Consider the following 13,380-nt stretch of genomic DNA (forward strand, 5'->3'; position numbering starts at 1 on the left):
TTCCCTCTCCCCCACCGATCTCTCCCCCTGACCAGGGGTTGACTGTGCTTTGTTCCCGGAGACAAAAATCTAGAAGAGGCAGATTTTTTTTTTTTACACAAGTATTGTAAAAGAATATCACTCTCAGAACAGCAGTAAATACCCAGAATGTTAAGTTAAATTGAAAGCTATTGAAAGGCACATCACCAGGGCTCCTGGGTGGCTCAGTTGGTTGGGCGTGCGACTTTAGCTCAGGCCATGATCTCGCCATCTGTGAGTTCAAGCCCCGCATCGAGCTCTGTGCTGACGGTCGGAGCCTGGAGCCCATTTCAGGTTCTGTGTCTCTCTTTCTTTGCCCCTTCCCCACTCACACTCTGTCTCTCAAAAATGAATAAACGTTAAAAAAAAAAAAAAAAAGAAAGAAAGGCACATCACCAATCACACACATCTCCCCATTTGCAAGGCATATCTTAAATGGCAGAGTTGCTTGAAGGTCAAGGCACATTACCAGCCACACCCATTTGCAAGGGTGTGCGGTCTTGAATGGCAGAGTTGCTTGAAGGTCAGTCTGGGGATGTTTGCCCTGAGAGCCAAAACCTTTCTTCGTGGTTCCGCCCCCACAGGGTCAGGCCCCCTCTCCTCAACTGCTGAACCCGTTTTGTCATTAGTCTCACTGATTCCATTGTTTCCCTTCCTCTCTCTCCCGTAAGCCGCGCCCACACTGCAATCAGAAGGATCTAAAATTTAAAAGACACTAAGATTCCCCATTGTACTTGAGGTAAAACCTACTTCTTCAACGTGGCTTCCTGGGCCCTCCCGATCCAGATTCTTCAGCCTCAGTCCCCAGACCCTCGCCTGCACCCCGCTCTAAACTCCAGCCGCGCTGCAGAGGCACGGAACTTCCTGTTCCCTGAACCAGAAATGGGGTCTCTGGCCTCTAACTCTGTGTATCTGCTGCTGGCTCTGTGGGGACCCGCGCCCTACCAACTGCAGAGCCCTGACCGAAATCTGCGTTGCCACAGGCTGTCCTCTCTGATGCATCCCCTCCTCCTGTTGGAACAAGTTATCAGTTCCATTAAAAGCAATGAATCTCCCCTTGTTTAAGTGGCAGATGGTTCAGAGTGTCACTGTGGCTTTCAGCAATCCACTAAAAAGGGAAAGGAAACATGTATGGCACAGAGGGTAAGAAGAGATCAAATATTAAAGTCAACGAATAACTCTTCTAGCAGCAGGGCTGAAGTTATCTAATGAGGGAACAACTCAAGTTCTTTGCGTCCAGACTCTTCCACAACGGCCCCTCCTGTCATAGACCCGATGTTCTAGCAATCTACGTTCATCCTCAACATAGAGGGTCAACGTGATGGTCTTTCCAAGTTTACTCGGAAATCTGACCTCCCCACCCAGCCCAGTTTTCATTTTGATCTTCACCAGGGGAATTTCCTGGGTGCATGTGCACCCCCAGAGAGCACTTTTAAAGGCTTTGCACTACAGGGAGCCCGGGTGGCTCAGTCGGTTAAGCGTCCGACTTCGGCTCAAGTCACGATCTCACGGTTCGTGGGTTTGAGCCCGCATTGGGCTCTGTGCTGACAGCTAGCTCAAAGCTTAGAGCCTGTTTCAGATTCTGTCTCCCTCTCTCTCTGACCCTCCCTTGCTCACGCTGTCTCTCTTAGAAATAAATAAAACATTAAAAAAATTTTAAAGGCTTTGCACTTAGACTGAAGGACATTAATTTCTTCATGCATGTCCCCCAACAACACAGAGCAGAGACCAGATTTTTCTGGTTCTTTATGGTATAATGTCCACACCATACCCATTCCGCAATATTTGTCACTCATCCAGATAATTCCAGTTAACAATGAACTCTCCCCATATACGATGGCAACGGATTATTCAGTTTTTTACACTTCATTGTATAAGGTCTTGAATTGTTCTCTAACAGCTGCAAAGCACTTTCAACAACAGGGGAAGGGCAAAATACCGCTGGCAGTAGAAAGATCTAGCTTCCAGAAAGTCAAGAGTCTGCCACTAACCCTCCGTGTAATCGAGCAAGTCACCTTTCTGGGCCTCAGTGTTCCCTGCAGAAGAAGGGTAGAGGACTGATCTCAAAGGATCTTCCAGTCTACGGGTCTATGACTCAGAGCTCCTCAAAGTTCAGAAGCACAGGCCACATCCTCCCTCAAGACACATAATGGGATCTCTATTGAGACTTGAATGAAAGCCATTGATAAAGAAGTTGCCTGGCCCCAGCCCTTCTATACCAAACCAACAGATGACAGTCTTCCTTGAAGAGCTCTCCACTCTACATCTACAAGAGAGTCTCCAACTTCCCTGATACAAACTGAGTAACTTTGAATATCTTCTTCCCCTGGAAAGTTCTTTCTCACAATAAACTTAAGTCTCTCCACATCAACCTTCAAGAAAACTGAGAAACGATCAAGAATGGTTTAAATCGCCAGTTTCAGATTTGCCTTCTTTCCCGCATGCCAGTACTCCTTTTTTTTTTCTGTGGCACTTAGATTCTAGCTCAGAAACCAAACACTAATGCTAGGCCACTGATTTGTCAGCGACACAACCTTACTGCCTCGGCCCCCACTGTTCCCTCTAGGTAAGCCATGTGATTATGTGAATCGATGACTGACACCCAAAGGACAAAGAGAAACAGAAATAAATACTTTTCAGGAATTTCACTTAGAAAACCAAGTATAAGGGGGAAAAGAAACACCAAACAAACAAACAAACAAACAAAACCCACAAGTACACACAAAAAACAAGAACAATTAATTTTTTAAGCTTTGGGGGATGTTGAGACTTCTGTCTCAGGATCTGGTGTCAGAAGGGCAAGTGCATCCCAGACAATGTGGTACAAGAGGCCCCCCTCTGTTGTGTCAATGGAGCCTTTCAGACCGTCCACACTACCTCACTTGTTCCCCTAAAGCGGTGCTTTCTGGAAGCTCAGCTCTCAGCTGGCGAGAACCATGAACCTTGTGCCATTTGTCTATCAACTTCTTTAAAAAGAAAAACCTCCTGTGCAGCTGTCTTGTTTTGCATTTTCTATTCTGTACTTCGGGACACATCATGACAAACAGTGAAGGCAAAGGGGCCCTTTCAAAACTGGGAAGAAAGAAGAAATAAAAAAAGTACCCAGAAGTCTCTGCTTCCAGCTCCTGGAGGAAAAATTTGCAACCTATAGAAACCAGCACTAATTAAAGAAGAAAGAAAAGAAAAGTCAGTCCTGAGCACCGGGAATCAACAGGGAGACACTCTTCAGGTTTTGCAATACTGAAAAAAAAAAAGAAAAAGAAAAAAGATGCAGAGTCCATCCATCCTTTCCAGATCGAACAATACAGCTTTCCAAGATTTGAGTGTAAAAACTTTTTCATATTGAATTGCATCTCAGTAAATTAATTTTGTAAAAATCTTCGGCCAGCTCTGTTGGCACTACGATAGGGGAAGAGTGGATGCAGATAATCCAAAATAAACATTCCCAAAGGCGCTTTTCTCCAAAAGCATTTTCTTCCACACTTTAGTGTACCTTGTGTACATTTTACAGAAAATTTTAATTTTCTTTTTCTTAAACTATTGCTCAGTACAAGTATTATGCCAGTTGAGGCCACACCAGTTGACAGTATAAGAAACCAGTTCAAAAGAGCCCCTAAAAAGAACGAAGCAAAGTGTTTTCTTCCAATGATACTTTAAAAAGCAAAAACTCTACATGCTGGAAATTGCTGTTTAAAGGAATATTATCTGAAAAAAACAGTGGACACTATTCCCTTAAAAAACTAACAATGTCTTAATATAGCAAGAACTCAAATGAACTAAAAAAAAAAAAAAGAACTCAAATGAACTGATAAGAAAAACCTGAGAAAAAACGGCAAAGCAAATTACAATATAAATAATCACCATCAATATGAGGAAATGTTCATAGTGAATAAGAGCAACCAAGCAATTGACATTAAAACAATAAAAGAACGCAATTTGTCAAAATACATCAGATGTTTGTCTTCTTCAGAATGGCAGCTCCATTTCCAGGAGAAACTAATCCTGAATATGAAAGAGTTTGTTTACAAAGACGGTCACCAAAGCATCAAACGCAAGTAGATCTCATTTTATTGTGCTTTGCTTTATTTATTTTGACATAGAGAGAGCATGAGCAGGCGAGGGGCAGAGAGGAGAGACAGAATCCCAAGCAGGCTCTGCACCACCAGTGCAGAGTCCGACATGGGGCTTGAACTCACGAACCACGAGATCATGACCTGAGCCAAAGTCAGGCACTAACCAACTGAGCCACCCAGGCCACCTTATTTTTAAAAATTGCCTGGGCCACCCCAGCCTTCAGCATCCACCACCCTGATCAGGGTTCCCCTCCCCAACTCACATTGTGTCTGTCTCTCTCAAAATAAATAAATAAACTTAAAAAAACAAAAAATACAGTATTTTTAAATTAAGTTATGTACATTTTTTTTTTTTTAGAGATAATGCTATTGCATCCTAATTAGACTACGGTATATTATAAACATGGCTTTTATATGCACTGGCAAACCAAAAAAAATCATTTGATTTGCTTTATTGTGGTGATCTGGACTCGAGCCCACAATACCTGCAAATTATACTTGTGTGGAAAAGTAGAATAAATGTCTAGCAATGGAGGACAGCTGAACAAATTATGATATATCACACTATTGGCATGTAGGCATTTTAAATTAGACTTGTGAACTTTTTGTTTAATGTTCATAATTTGGGGGTTGCCAGGCTGACTCAGTCAGTAGAGCAGGAGATTCTTGAGCTGAGGGTTTTTAGTTCAAGCCCCACATTGCGTGTAAAAAATCTTTTTTTTTAAATGCTCATAATTTTAAGAAAAAAAGCAAAAGAAGCCAGTATACTTCATGATTCCAAGCATTTTAAAAATAATGTTTTTTTGTTTTTTTGTTTTTTTTTTTTACAAATAGTTTATTGTCAAATTAGTTTCCACATAACACCCAGTGCGCATCCCCACAAGTGCCCTCCTCCATGCCCATCCCCCCCTCCCCCCCACATCCATCAGTCCTCAGTTTTTGTCAGCATTCAAGAGTCTCTCATGGTTTGCCTCTCTCCCTTTCCCCCACCATTTCCCCCCTTCTTCTCCCCCTTGTTCCTCCGTCAAGTTCCTCCTAATCCTCCTATACGTGCAAACATATGATATTTGTCCTTCTCTGCCTGACTTATTTCGCTCAGCATAACACCCTCAAGGTCCATCCATGTTGCTACACATGGCCAGATTTCATTGTTTCTCATTGCCATGTAGTATTCCATTGTATAAATATACCACATCTTCTTGATCCATTCATCTGTTGATGGACACTTAGGCTCGTTCCATGTTTTAGCTATTGTGGAGAGTGCTGCTATGAACATTGGGGTACATGTGCCCCTATGCCTCAGCATTTCTGTATCCTTTGGGTAAATTCCTAGCAGTGCTATTGCTGGGTCCTAGGGGAGTTCTATTGTTAGTTTCCTGAGGAACCTCCACACTGTTTTCCAGAGGGGCTGTACCAGTTTACATTCCCACCAACAGTGTATAAAAATAATGTTTAAAAGACTTGGAAGGAAGGGTGCCTGGGTGGCTCAGTCGGTTGAGCCTCCGACTTCGGCTCGGGTCATGATCTCACAGTTTGTGGGTTTGATCCCCGCGTTGGGCTCTGTGCTGACAGCTAGCTCAGAGCCTGGAGCCTGTTTCAGATTCTGTGTCTCCTCACTCTGACCCTCCTCTTCTCATGCTGTCTCTCTCTCTCTCTCTCTCTCAGAAATAAAAACAAAACAAACAAACAAAAAAAGACTTGGAAGGAAATATACAGAAACTGCTGTTCTTAACATTATGGATTAATTTACTTCTTTTTTTCATACTTTCCAAATTTTCTTTTTTTTTAATGTTTTATTTATTTCTGAGAGAGAGATATAGACAGTGTGAGCAGGGGAGGATCAGAGAGAGAGGAAGACACAGAATCTGAATCAGGCTCTAGGCTCTGAGCTATCAGCACAGAGCCCGACGCGGGGCTCGAACCCACGAATGGTGAGATCATGACCTGAGCCGAAAGTCAGACACTCAACCAACTGAGCCACCCAGGCGCCCCAATAAGCAGTTGTTTTTGAAAGAATTAGCTATTTCATTTTAAGTCGGGATCTGTGATGAACTCTCTCTCCCTCCTTCTGCATTTCTGGAACTATGAATTTAGTACTTTAGCAGCATAACATTTTAGGATTATAAAGTTTATACTAAATCTCTATACTAATATTACTTTCCCATTAGATTTCAAACTTACTGAGAAACAAGAGCATATGGGGTTTTGTGTGTGTGTGTGTGTGGTAAAACTACCTCCCCATTCCTGATCCCTTCTGCATATAATCAGAACTTCCCAATGACTGTGTCTTTCATTGATAAAGAGTTAAGTCACCAGATAGAGCAACTGGTGAAATCATCAGACATAAGGACGCCAGGGTTTTTCATTGTGCTGGGGTGTGTGACAGGTGTCACATCTGTGTGTGGTGATTACAGAACTATTCTTGCTGTATTTGGCAGGTAAATGCCCAATGACTAAATGAACCTCAGTTCAAAATGGGAACAAGTTTTTGGCCATTTACATCAATCCATTTTATACCCACCAGTGGCTCCAGGCGACTGCATATTACTCTATTTCTAAGGTCTGTCCTGGTCCCAGTCTCTCTCAGAGTTTTAGAAATCCTCTGTTGCCATCATCTGGCTCCACTCTCACCACCTCCAAAAATGATAAGACTTTTACCTAGACCTGTGAATCACCCAACTAATTGCACGACTTTGGACAGTTTATGTGCAGTCCCTCTTCTATAATTTACAGCTATTCTGTTCAGCCATATATGCCTTTTGAGCCCTGGAAATGTGCCTTCTGCAAATTCAGATATGCTCTCAGTGTAAACACACACTGCATTTTATTTTATTTAAAAAAATTTTTTTTTAATGTTTTATTTCTAGGAGAGAGAGAGAGAGAGACAGCGTGAGCAGGGGAGGGTCAGAGAGAGAGGGAGTCACAGACTGGAACAGGCTCCAGGCTCTGAGCTGGCAGTCAGCACAGAGCCCGACCCGGGGCTCGAACCCACGAACCGCGAGGTCATGACCTAAGCGAAAGTCGGACGCTTAACCGACTAAGCCACCGAGGCGCCCCAACACACACTGCATTTTAAAGACTTAGTATAGGGGCGCCTGGGTGGCTCGGTCAGTGAACCACATGACTCTTGATTTGGGCTCAGGTCATGACCTCACAGGTTTGTGGGATTGAGCCCCTCATTGGGGCAGAGCAGAGATCTCTTTATCAATGCTTTTTTTTGTTTTGTTTTGTTTTTAAATTTCTAGGAGATAGAGAGAGAGACAGGATGAGCAGGGGAGGGTCAGAGAGAGAGGGAGTCACAGACTGAAACAGGCTCCAGGCTCTGAGCCGGCAGTCAGCACAGAGCCCGACGCGGGGCTCGAACCCACGAACCGCGAGGTCATGACCTAAGCGAAAGTCGGACGCTTAACCAACTAAGCCACCCAGGCGCCCCTCTTTATCAATGTTTTAAGTTGAATGGTTGGTTCATGGATGTCCATTCTTTATATCATGTTGTATACCTTGAATGTTCAATAACAAAAATGTGAATTGAACATGAGTTTACCAAATGGCGTATCCTGTTTTGGGGAAGTGGGGGTCAATCTTTATTAAAATCCTTGAAAACTCAGGCTTAAGCCTGGATGTCTCATACTAAAAAGAAAAAACTAATTGTTTCATTTTTAAAAACTAGACTGACCCTAAGGAAAAAAATAGAAAATTGCATTGCATTCTCGCCTAGATAGCTTATGCAAATAACTTCCAGCGACAAACTGGGGATCATTTTTCTGGTTCACAGAATCGGAGTTGAGTCCGACTCTGAGCCGTCTAATAGGTTCAATCAGCTCTGCCTCTCTAAGCTCCCCTGCTCCGGACACAGCGTCAACAGCGTTACAGTGATCCTTGGGCCCTAGGAATAGCGACTTGGCATCACCTGCTTCAAGGGAGCAAATAGAAGTGAAAGTGGCAATGACGTTAGTGTTTCAGTGTGTGAAAACCTAGTGTGAATTTTCTCCGGCAACAGTTCACAAGGTTTTATGAAAAGAAGAAAAAAAAACCTCCTTGCTCTGAGTTTACCGACTTCAGAAACAGTAATCATTCGAACTGTCTTTTGATCTAGAATTCCTTAAGTAGTTCTTAAGGATCTTTGACAGCCCCTTATCTTCAAGTTACCTAAATCACAAGCTCCTTTTTCCCTTCCTCTTTTAAAGTAACATCAGCTGCAACTGTTGGGCGGGCACTGCCCTCTAGTGCTTATGCTTTTATAATAAAATGTTTAAACACGAACATGCACGAAATCTGTCAGCACTTAAATAACATCCTATTAACCCAAGATTTTTCGACTTCACTCTACTGACATTTCGGGTCAGGAAGTCTTTGCCCTGGCCCTGTTGCATGTTAGCTGCACCCCCCGCCTCTACCCACCAGACGCAGTTGCGGCCCCAACCCCAGTCGTGGCAAAAATGTCTCCGGACTTGGCTAAATGTCACCTGGGGAGCAAAATCACCTCTGGCTGAAAACCACTGTATTATACCAAAAGCTGTCCAAAATGTTCATGTTGGTCCTGAAAGCTGTAAGCAAAAAAGGGTCTCCTTTAGACTAATTATTCTATAAAAGAGAATTTCATTTCTGCATTAAACCAGAAGAATAGAGAGAATGAAGGTTTTCAGGTCTCCCTCCCCAACCCCCAAAGCGCTGGCTAGTGGGACATTCTTTACACCTTTAATTTTACATCCTAGTTTTATTTCTTAGATCTTTTCACTTCCTTTCAGAGTGCTTAGCAAACAAAGCTTGCACTTCTGGCTGGATGTAGGGAAAAGGATGGGGGTGGGGAGATGGTCTGTGGTCTGTTTTGTGTTCTAACATAATGTGAAACACAATAATTGTACGCATAGGAGAGTTCTTATAAAATATCGAAATTTCAAATCTGGATTTTAAGAAGGTAATTAAGACGGTTTATTAAAAAAACAGAGAGGGTTTATTCAGATCTGCCTGATGTGAATAATTATTCCTCATGTAAGTACATTATGCTTATAAATCCTGATTCTGTGAATTTTAAAACCTACAAATGACTGAGGACTAGATACTTAAAAACAAAAAAGTGGGGTGCTTGGGTGGCTCAGTTGGTTAAGCATCCGACCTTGCTTCAGGTCATGATCTCACACTCTGTGAGTTCGAGCCCCACGTCGGGCTCTGTGCAGACAGCTCAGAGCCTGGCGCCTGCTACAGATTCTGTGTTTCCCTCTCTCTCTGCCCCTCCCCTTCTAGTGCTCTCTCTCTCTCTCTCTCTCTCTCTCTCAAAAATAAAACAAAAACATAAAACAAAAATATTTTTTTAATAAAAAAGTAGTTTGGACTGGCCCTGAATGTAACTTTACCCCTTCATCAAATTTCTCACTGACTTAATTGGTTTTACTAAAGAAAAAAATCATAAATAAGAATCAATAAATAATTTTTCTTATATGATTAGGAATATATCACTTTTTATTAACATATAATGGATTCAGATCGATTATACATATGACTTAGTGAAATTGGAAATATTATAGTTCTATAAGCAGAACCTTGAGATGGAAATCTATTTTAGCTACACAGAGCAGTATGTGATCACTCTCCAGCCTCCTCTTAGAAGCTGCTGCTTTCCTGACTCTGTTTATATTGGTTTCCTCCTATCCTTTCTACTTAAATTCAATTAGAAATCTGTCTTTTTGGGGCACGTGGGTGGCTCAGCTGGTTAAGCGGCAGGCTTCAGCTCAGGTCATAATCTCACTGCTTATGAGTTCGAGCCCCACATGGGGCTCTGTGCTGACAGCTCAGAAATCTGGAGCCTGCTTCTGATTCTCTGTCTCCCTCTCTCTCTGCCCCTCCCCCACTTGCACTCTGTCTCTATCTCAAAAATAAGTAATCATTAAATTTTTTTTTCAAAAAAGAAACTCATCTTTTTAAAAAATATATATTTATTTTTCTTTGAGAGAGGGAGTGAGGGAGGGGCAGAAAGGGAGAGAGAAAATCCCAAGCAGACTCCCCGCTCAGCACAGAGCCCAACGCAGGGCTGACTCAACCCAGGCGCCCGTAGAAAGTCTTCCAGTGGTGTAATAAAGCAAGGTAAAATAGATTTTAGTCTTTGATCTTTTAAAGGACAGCCAAATGGTTTAGAATGTATATTTAAAATGATAACACAGGGGCGCCTAGACTCTTGAATTTGGCTCAGGCCGAGATCTCATGGTTTGTGAGATCGAGACCCACACCCGACTCTGCGCGGACAGCGTGGAGCCTGCTTGAGATTCTCTCTCCTCTCTCTGCTCCTCCTCCCCCCCTTTCAAAATAAGTAAACTTTTTTAAAGCAAACTATTCTAGACATTAGTTTATGGATTCATTGCTAATCTCACAGCACTTTAAACCCCGTGAAGGAAATATTTCTCGGTTTTCATTTAAAGGAACTGTGTGTAGCAGGCAGAATAATTACCCCACAACTCCCCAGAAGTCTAGGTCCCGATCCCCAGGACCTGTGAATGTGTTACTGAACATGGCCAACGACATTTTGCAGGTGTGGTAAGTTAAGGATTTTGAGATGGGGAAATAAGGCTGGATTATCTGGCTGGGCCCAAGGCAATCACAAGGCTCCATCTTCGATCCGAAGAGGAACCAGAGTATCATCACAAGGGTCCTTACAAACAGAGGAGATGTGGTCATGAAAGCAGAGGTCGGGGGTGGGGGTGGGGGTTGCCTATGCAGCTGAAAGGGTGGCGGGCGAGCCGAGCAATGAGGGCTGGAAGAGACAAGGATGGGGTTCTCCACCGGAGCCTTCAGAAGGACCACAGGCTTCCAACACCTTGATTTTGGCCCCGTTAGACCCATTTCAGACTTCTGACCTCCAGGACTGTAAGAAAATTAATTTGCACGAGGTGACTAAGTTTACGGTCATTGGTCATAGCAGCAATAGGAGACGACTATAGAAACCTCTCATGAACCTTTTAGTATTTTTAATATCCCATCCAGTTGGCATTTCACCATCTGAATAATCCCATCTCAGCATGTTTGTGTTTTTCAAATGTGTGCTCTCTTCCACTGGTTGCTAGTAAGTATGTTTCCATTAAAATATACTTGCTATTTGCCTTTAGTTAAATAATATTCCCAAGATTCGAACCTTCCCAAGATTCAAGAGACAAACACAGTCAGTGAAGAGCCCCCACCACTAACCACAACACAAACTCAGTGGATGTGACACAGGCATTTAAACACGTGGCAGTAGCTACCTATGAAATCTCGAGAGATAAAGTAAGCCCAGCAGCACAATGAAATAAGTTGAAATTTGATTCAGAAGATAGAAGCTGACTTCAGAAGACAAAATGACGTCAGCAATGCTACTTTGACATGACCCTTTAGCAGAAAGCTGACCTTTTCAGTAGATGTTAAAAACATGTTAAAGGGGCACCTGGGGGGCTCAGTCGGTTAAGCGTCCGACTTCGGCTCGGGTCATGATCTCACGGTTCGTGGGTTCGAGCCCCGCGTCGGGCTCTGTGCTGACAGCTCAGAAGCTCAGAGCCTGGAGCCTGTTTCAGATTCTGTGTCTCCCTCTCTCTCTGACCCTCCCCTGCTCACGCTGCCTCTCTCTCTCTCTCAGAAATAAATAAAAAACATTAAAAAAAATGTTAAGTCATTGTGGGAGAGAACTAAGCTCGATAACCTGTGAGAAGCAGGCCTCCCCCTTCACAGAGACAGAGGGAATCGGCTGACAGGGTCTCCTCATCTCATTTCCCCGGTGGGAAGGCTCTCTATACGGTGAAGCATCCATACAACACTCCTTCTCAACTAGAGGTATTATTTGGAAACGCTTTAAGGAATCAGAATTAAAATCTACCTTTGCATAACTACATTAATGGCATATACTCCCAAAAGAAAACTTTCCTTCCTTTGCCAACCCACTGACAAATTCAGAAAGATACCATTCCAAACATCATTTGCATTATTGCTTATGATTTTGTCTCCTGAAATTCTACGAAGAAAATTCTGTACGCATCTTTTCCAAAGTGCTTATGAAAAGCAGGACTATTTAATCCAGATGCTGTTTCCTAAATTGGCCAAAATGTGTTCTTCCCTGATTTGAAATGTAAGAAAGTAGTTTAGCTTAGCACTTACAGTTTAAGAAAGTAAGCTTCAGAAATTCTCTTGCTTCATCTTCTGTCCTGCTTCAATATCACTGGCCTTTCAAATAGAACATGAGGTCATTGCTTCTTAGTGTCCACAGAGTACGTTAATTCATTATAGAACATTTCTTTATTTTCAGCTGGCATCAGTGTGGACATCAAGATGTTCCTGGTACTAAGAAATTTTACCTGAATTGGCAATATATCGATTAAATATGTATAGTATGTTAGGGATTTTATTGTATTTCTTTTTTTTTCAATATTTATTTATTCATTCATTTATTTGTTTATTTATTTTAACAAATAGTTTATTGTCAAATTAGTTTCCACATAACACCCAGTGCTCATCCCCACAAGTGCCCTCCTCCATGCCCATCCCTCCTCCCCCCTACATCCATCAGTTCTCAGTTTTTGTCAGCATTCAAGAGTCTCTCATGGTTTGCCTCTCTCCCTTTCCCCCACCATTTCCCCCCTTCTTCTCCCCCTTGGTCCTCTGTTAAGCTCCTCCTAATCCTCCTATACGTGCAAACATATGATATTTGTCCTTCTCTGCCTGACTTATTTCACTCAGCAATGTTTATTTATTTTTGAGAGAGAGAGAGAGTGAGTGAGCAGGGGAGGGACAGAGAGAGAGGGAGACACAGAATCTGAAGCAGGCTCCAGGCTCTGAGCCCGACGCAGTGCTTGAACTTATGAGCCGCGAGATCATGACCTGAGCCGAAGTAGGACGCTCAACCGACTGAGCCCCCCAAGCGTCGCTGTATTTCTCTCTTTACACAACTTATTTTTTCTCCTTTGATACAGTAAAATTACAATGTCTCTGGACAACTTTATCCTTTATGTCTAAACAATAAGAACAGCGTGAGGTTAAGGGGAAATAGTTCAAGAAAAGTAAACTCTAGCCATTTTTAACCTAGCCTTATAAACAAGGATTATAAACTAACATTATAAACAAGATACTGCTATAAAAGGTAGAAAATGCAAATTCCTGCCCTCCAGGAGTTATCCCATTGGTGGTGCTTAGAACAGGAATTTAGTGAGAAAAAAAATGTAACACATTTTACTTTGATTTATTTAAGCAAATTTAGAATGATTGTTTTATATCAGGTCTACATCTTCTTCATAAAAGTCAATTCGTTAATGATAACAACCCACAAGAAAAGACA

The sequence above is a fragment of the Hyaena hyaena genome, unplaced genomic scaffold (genome assembly GCF_003009895.1).
Source record: "Hyaena hyaena isolate Hyena2069 unplaced genomic scaffold, ASM300989v1 scaffold_284, whole genome shotgun sequence".
Taxonomy (NCBI): Eukaryota; Metazoa; Chordata; class Mammalia; order Carnivora; family Hyaenidae; genus Hyaena; species Hyaena hyaena.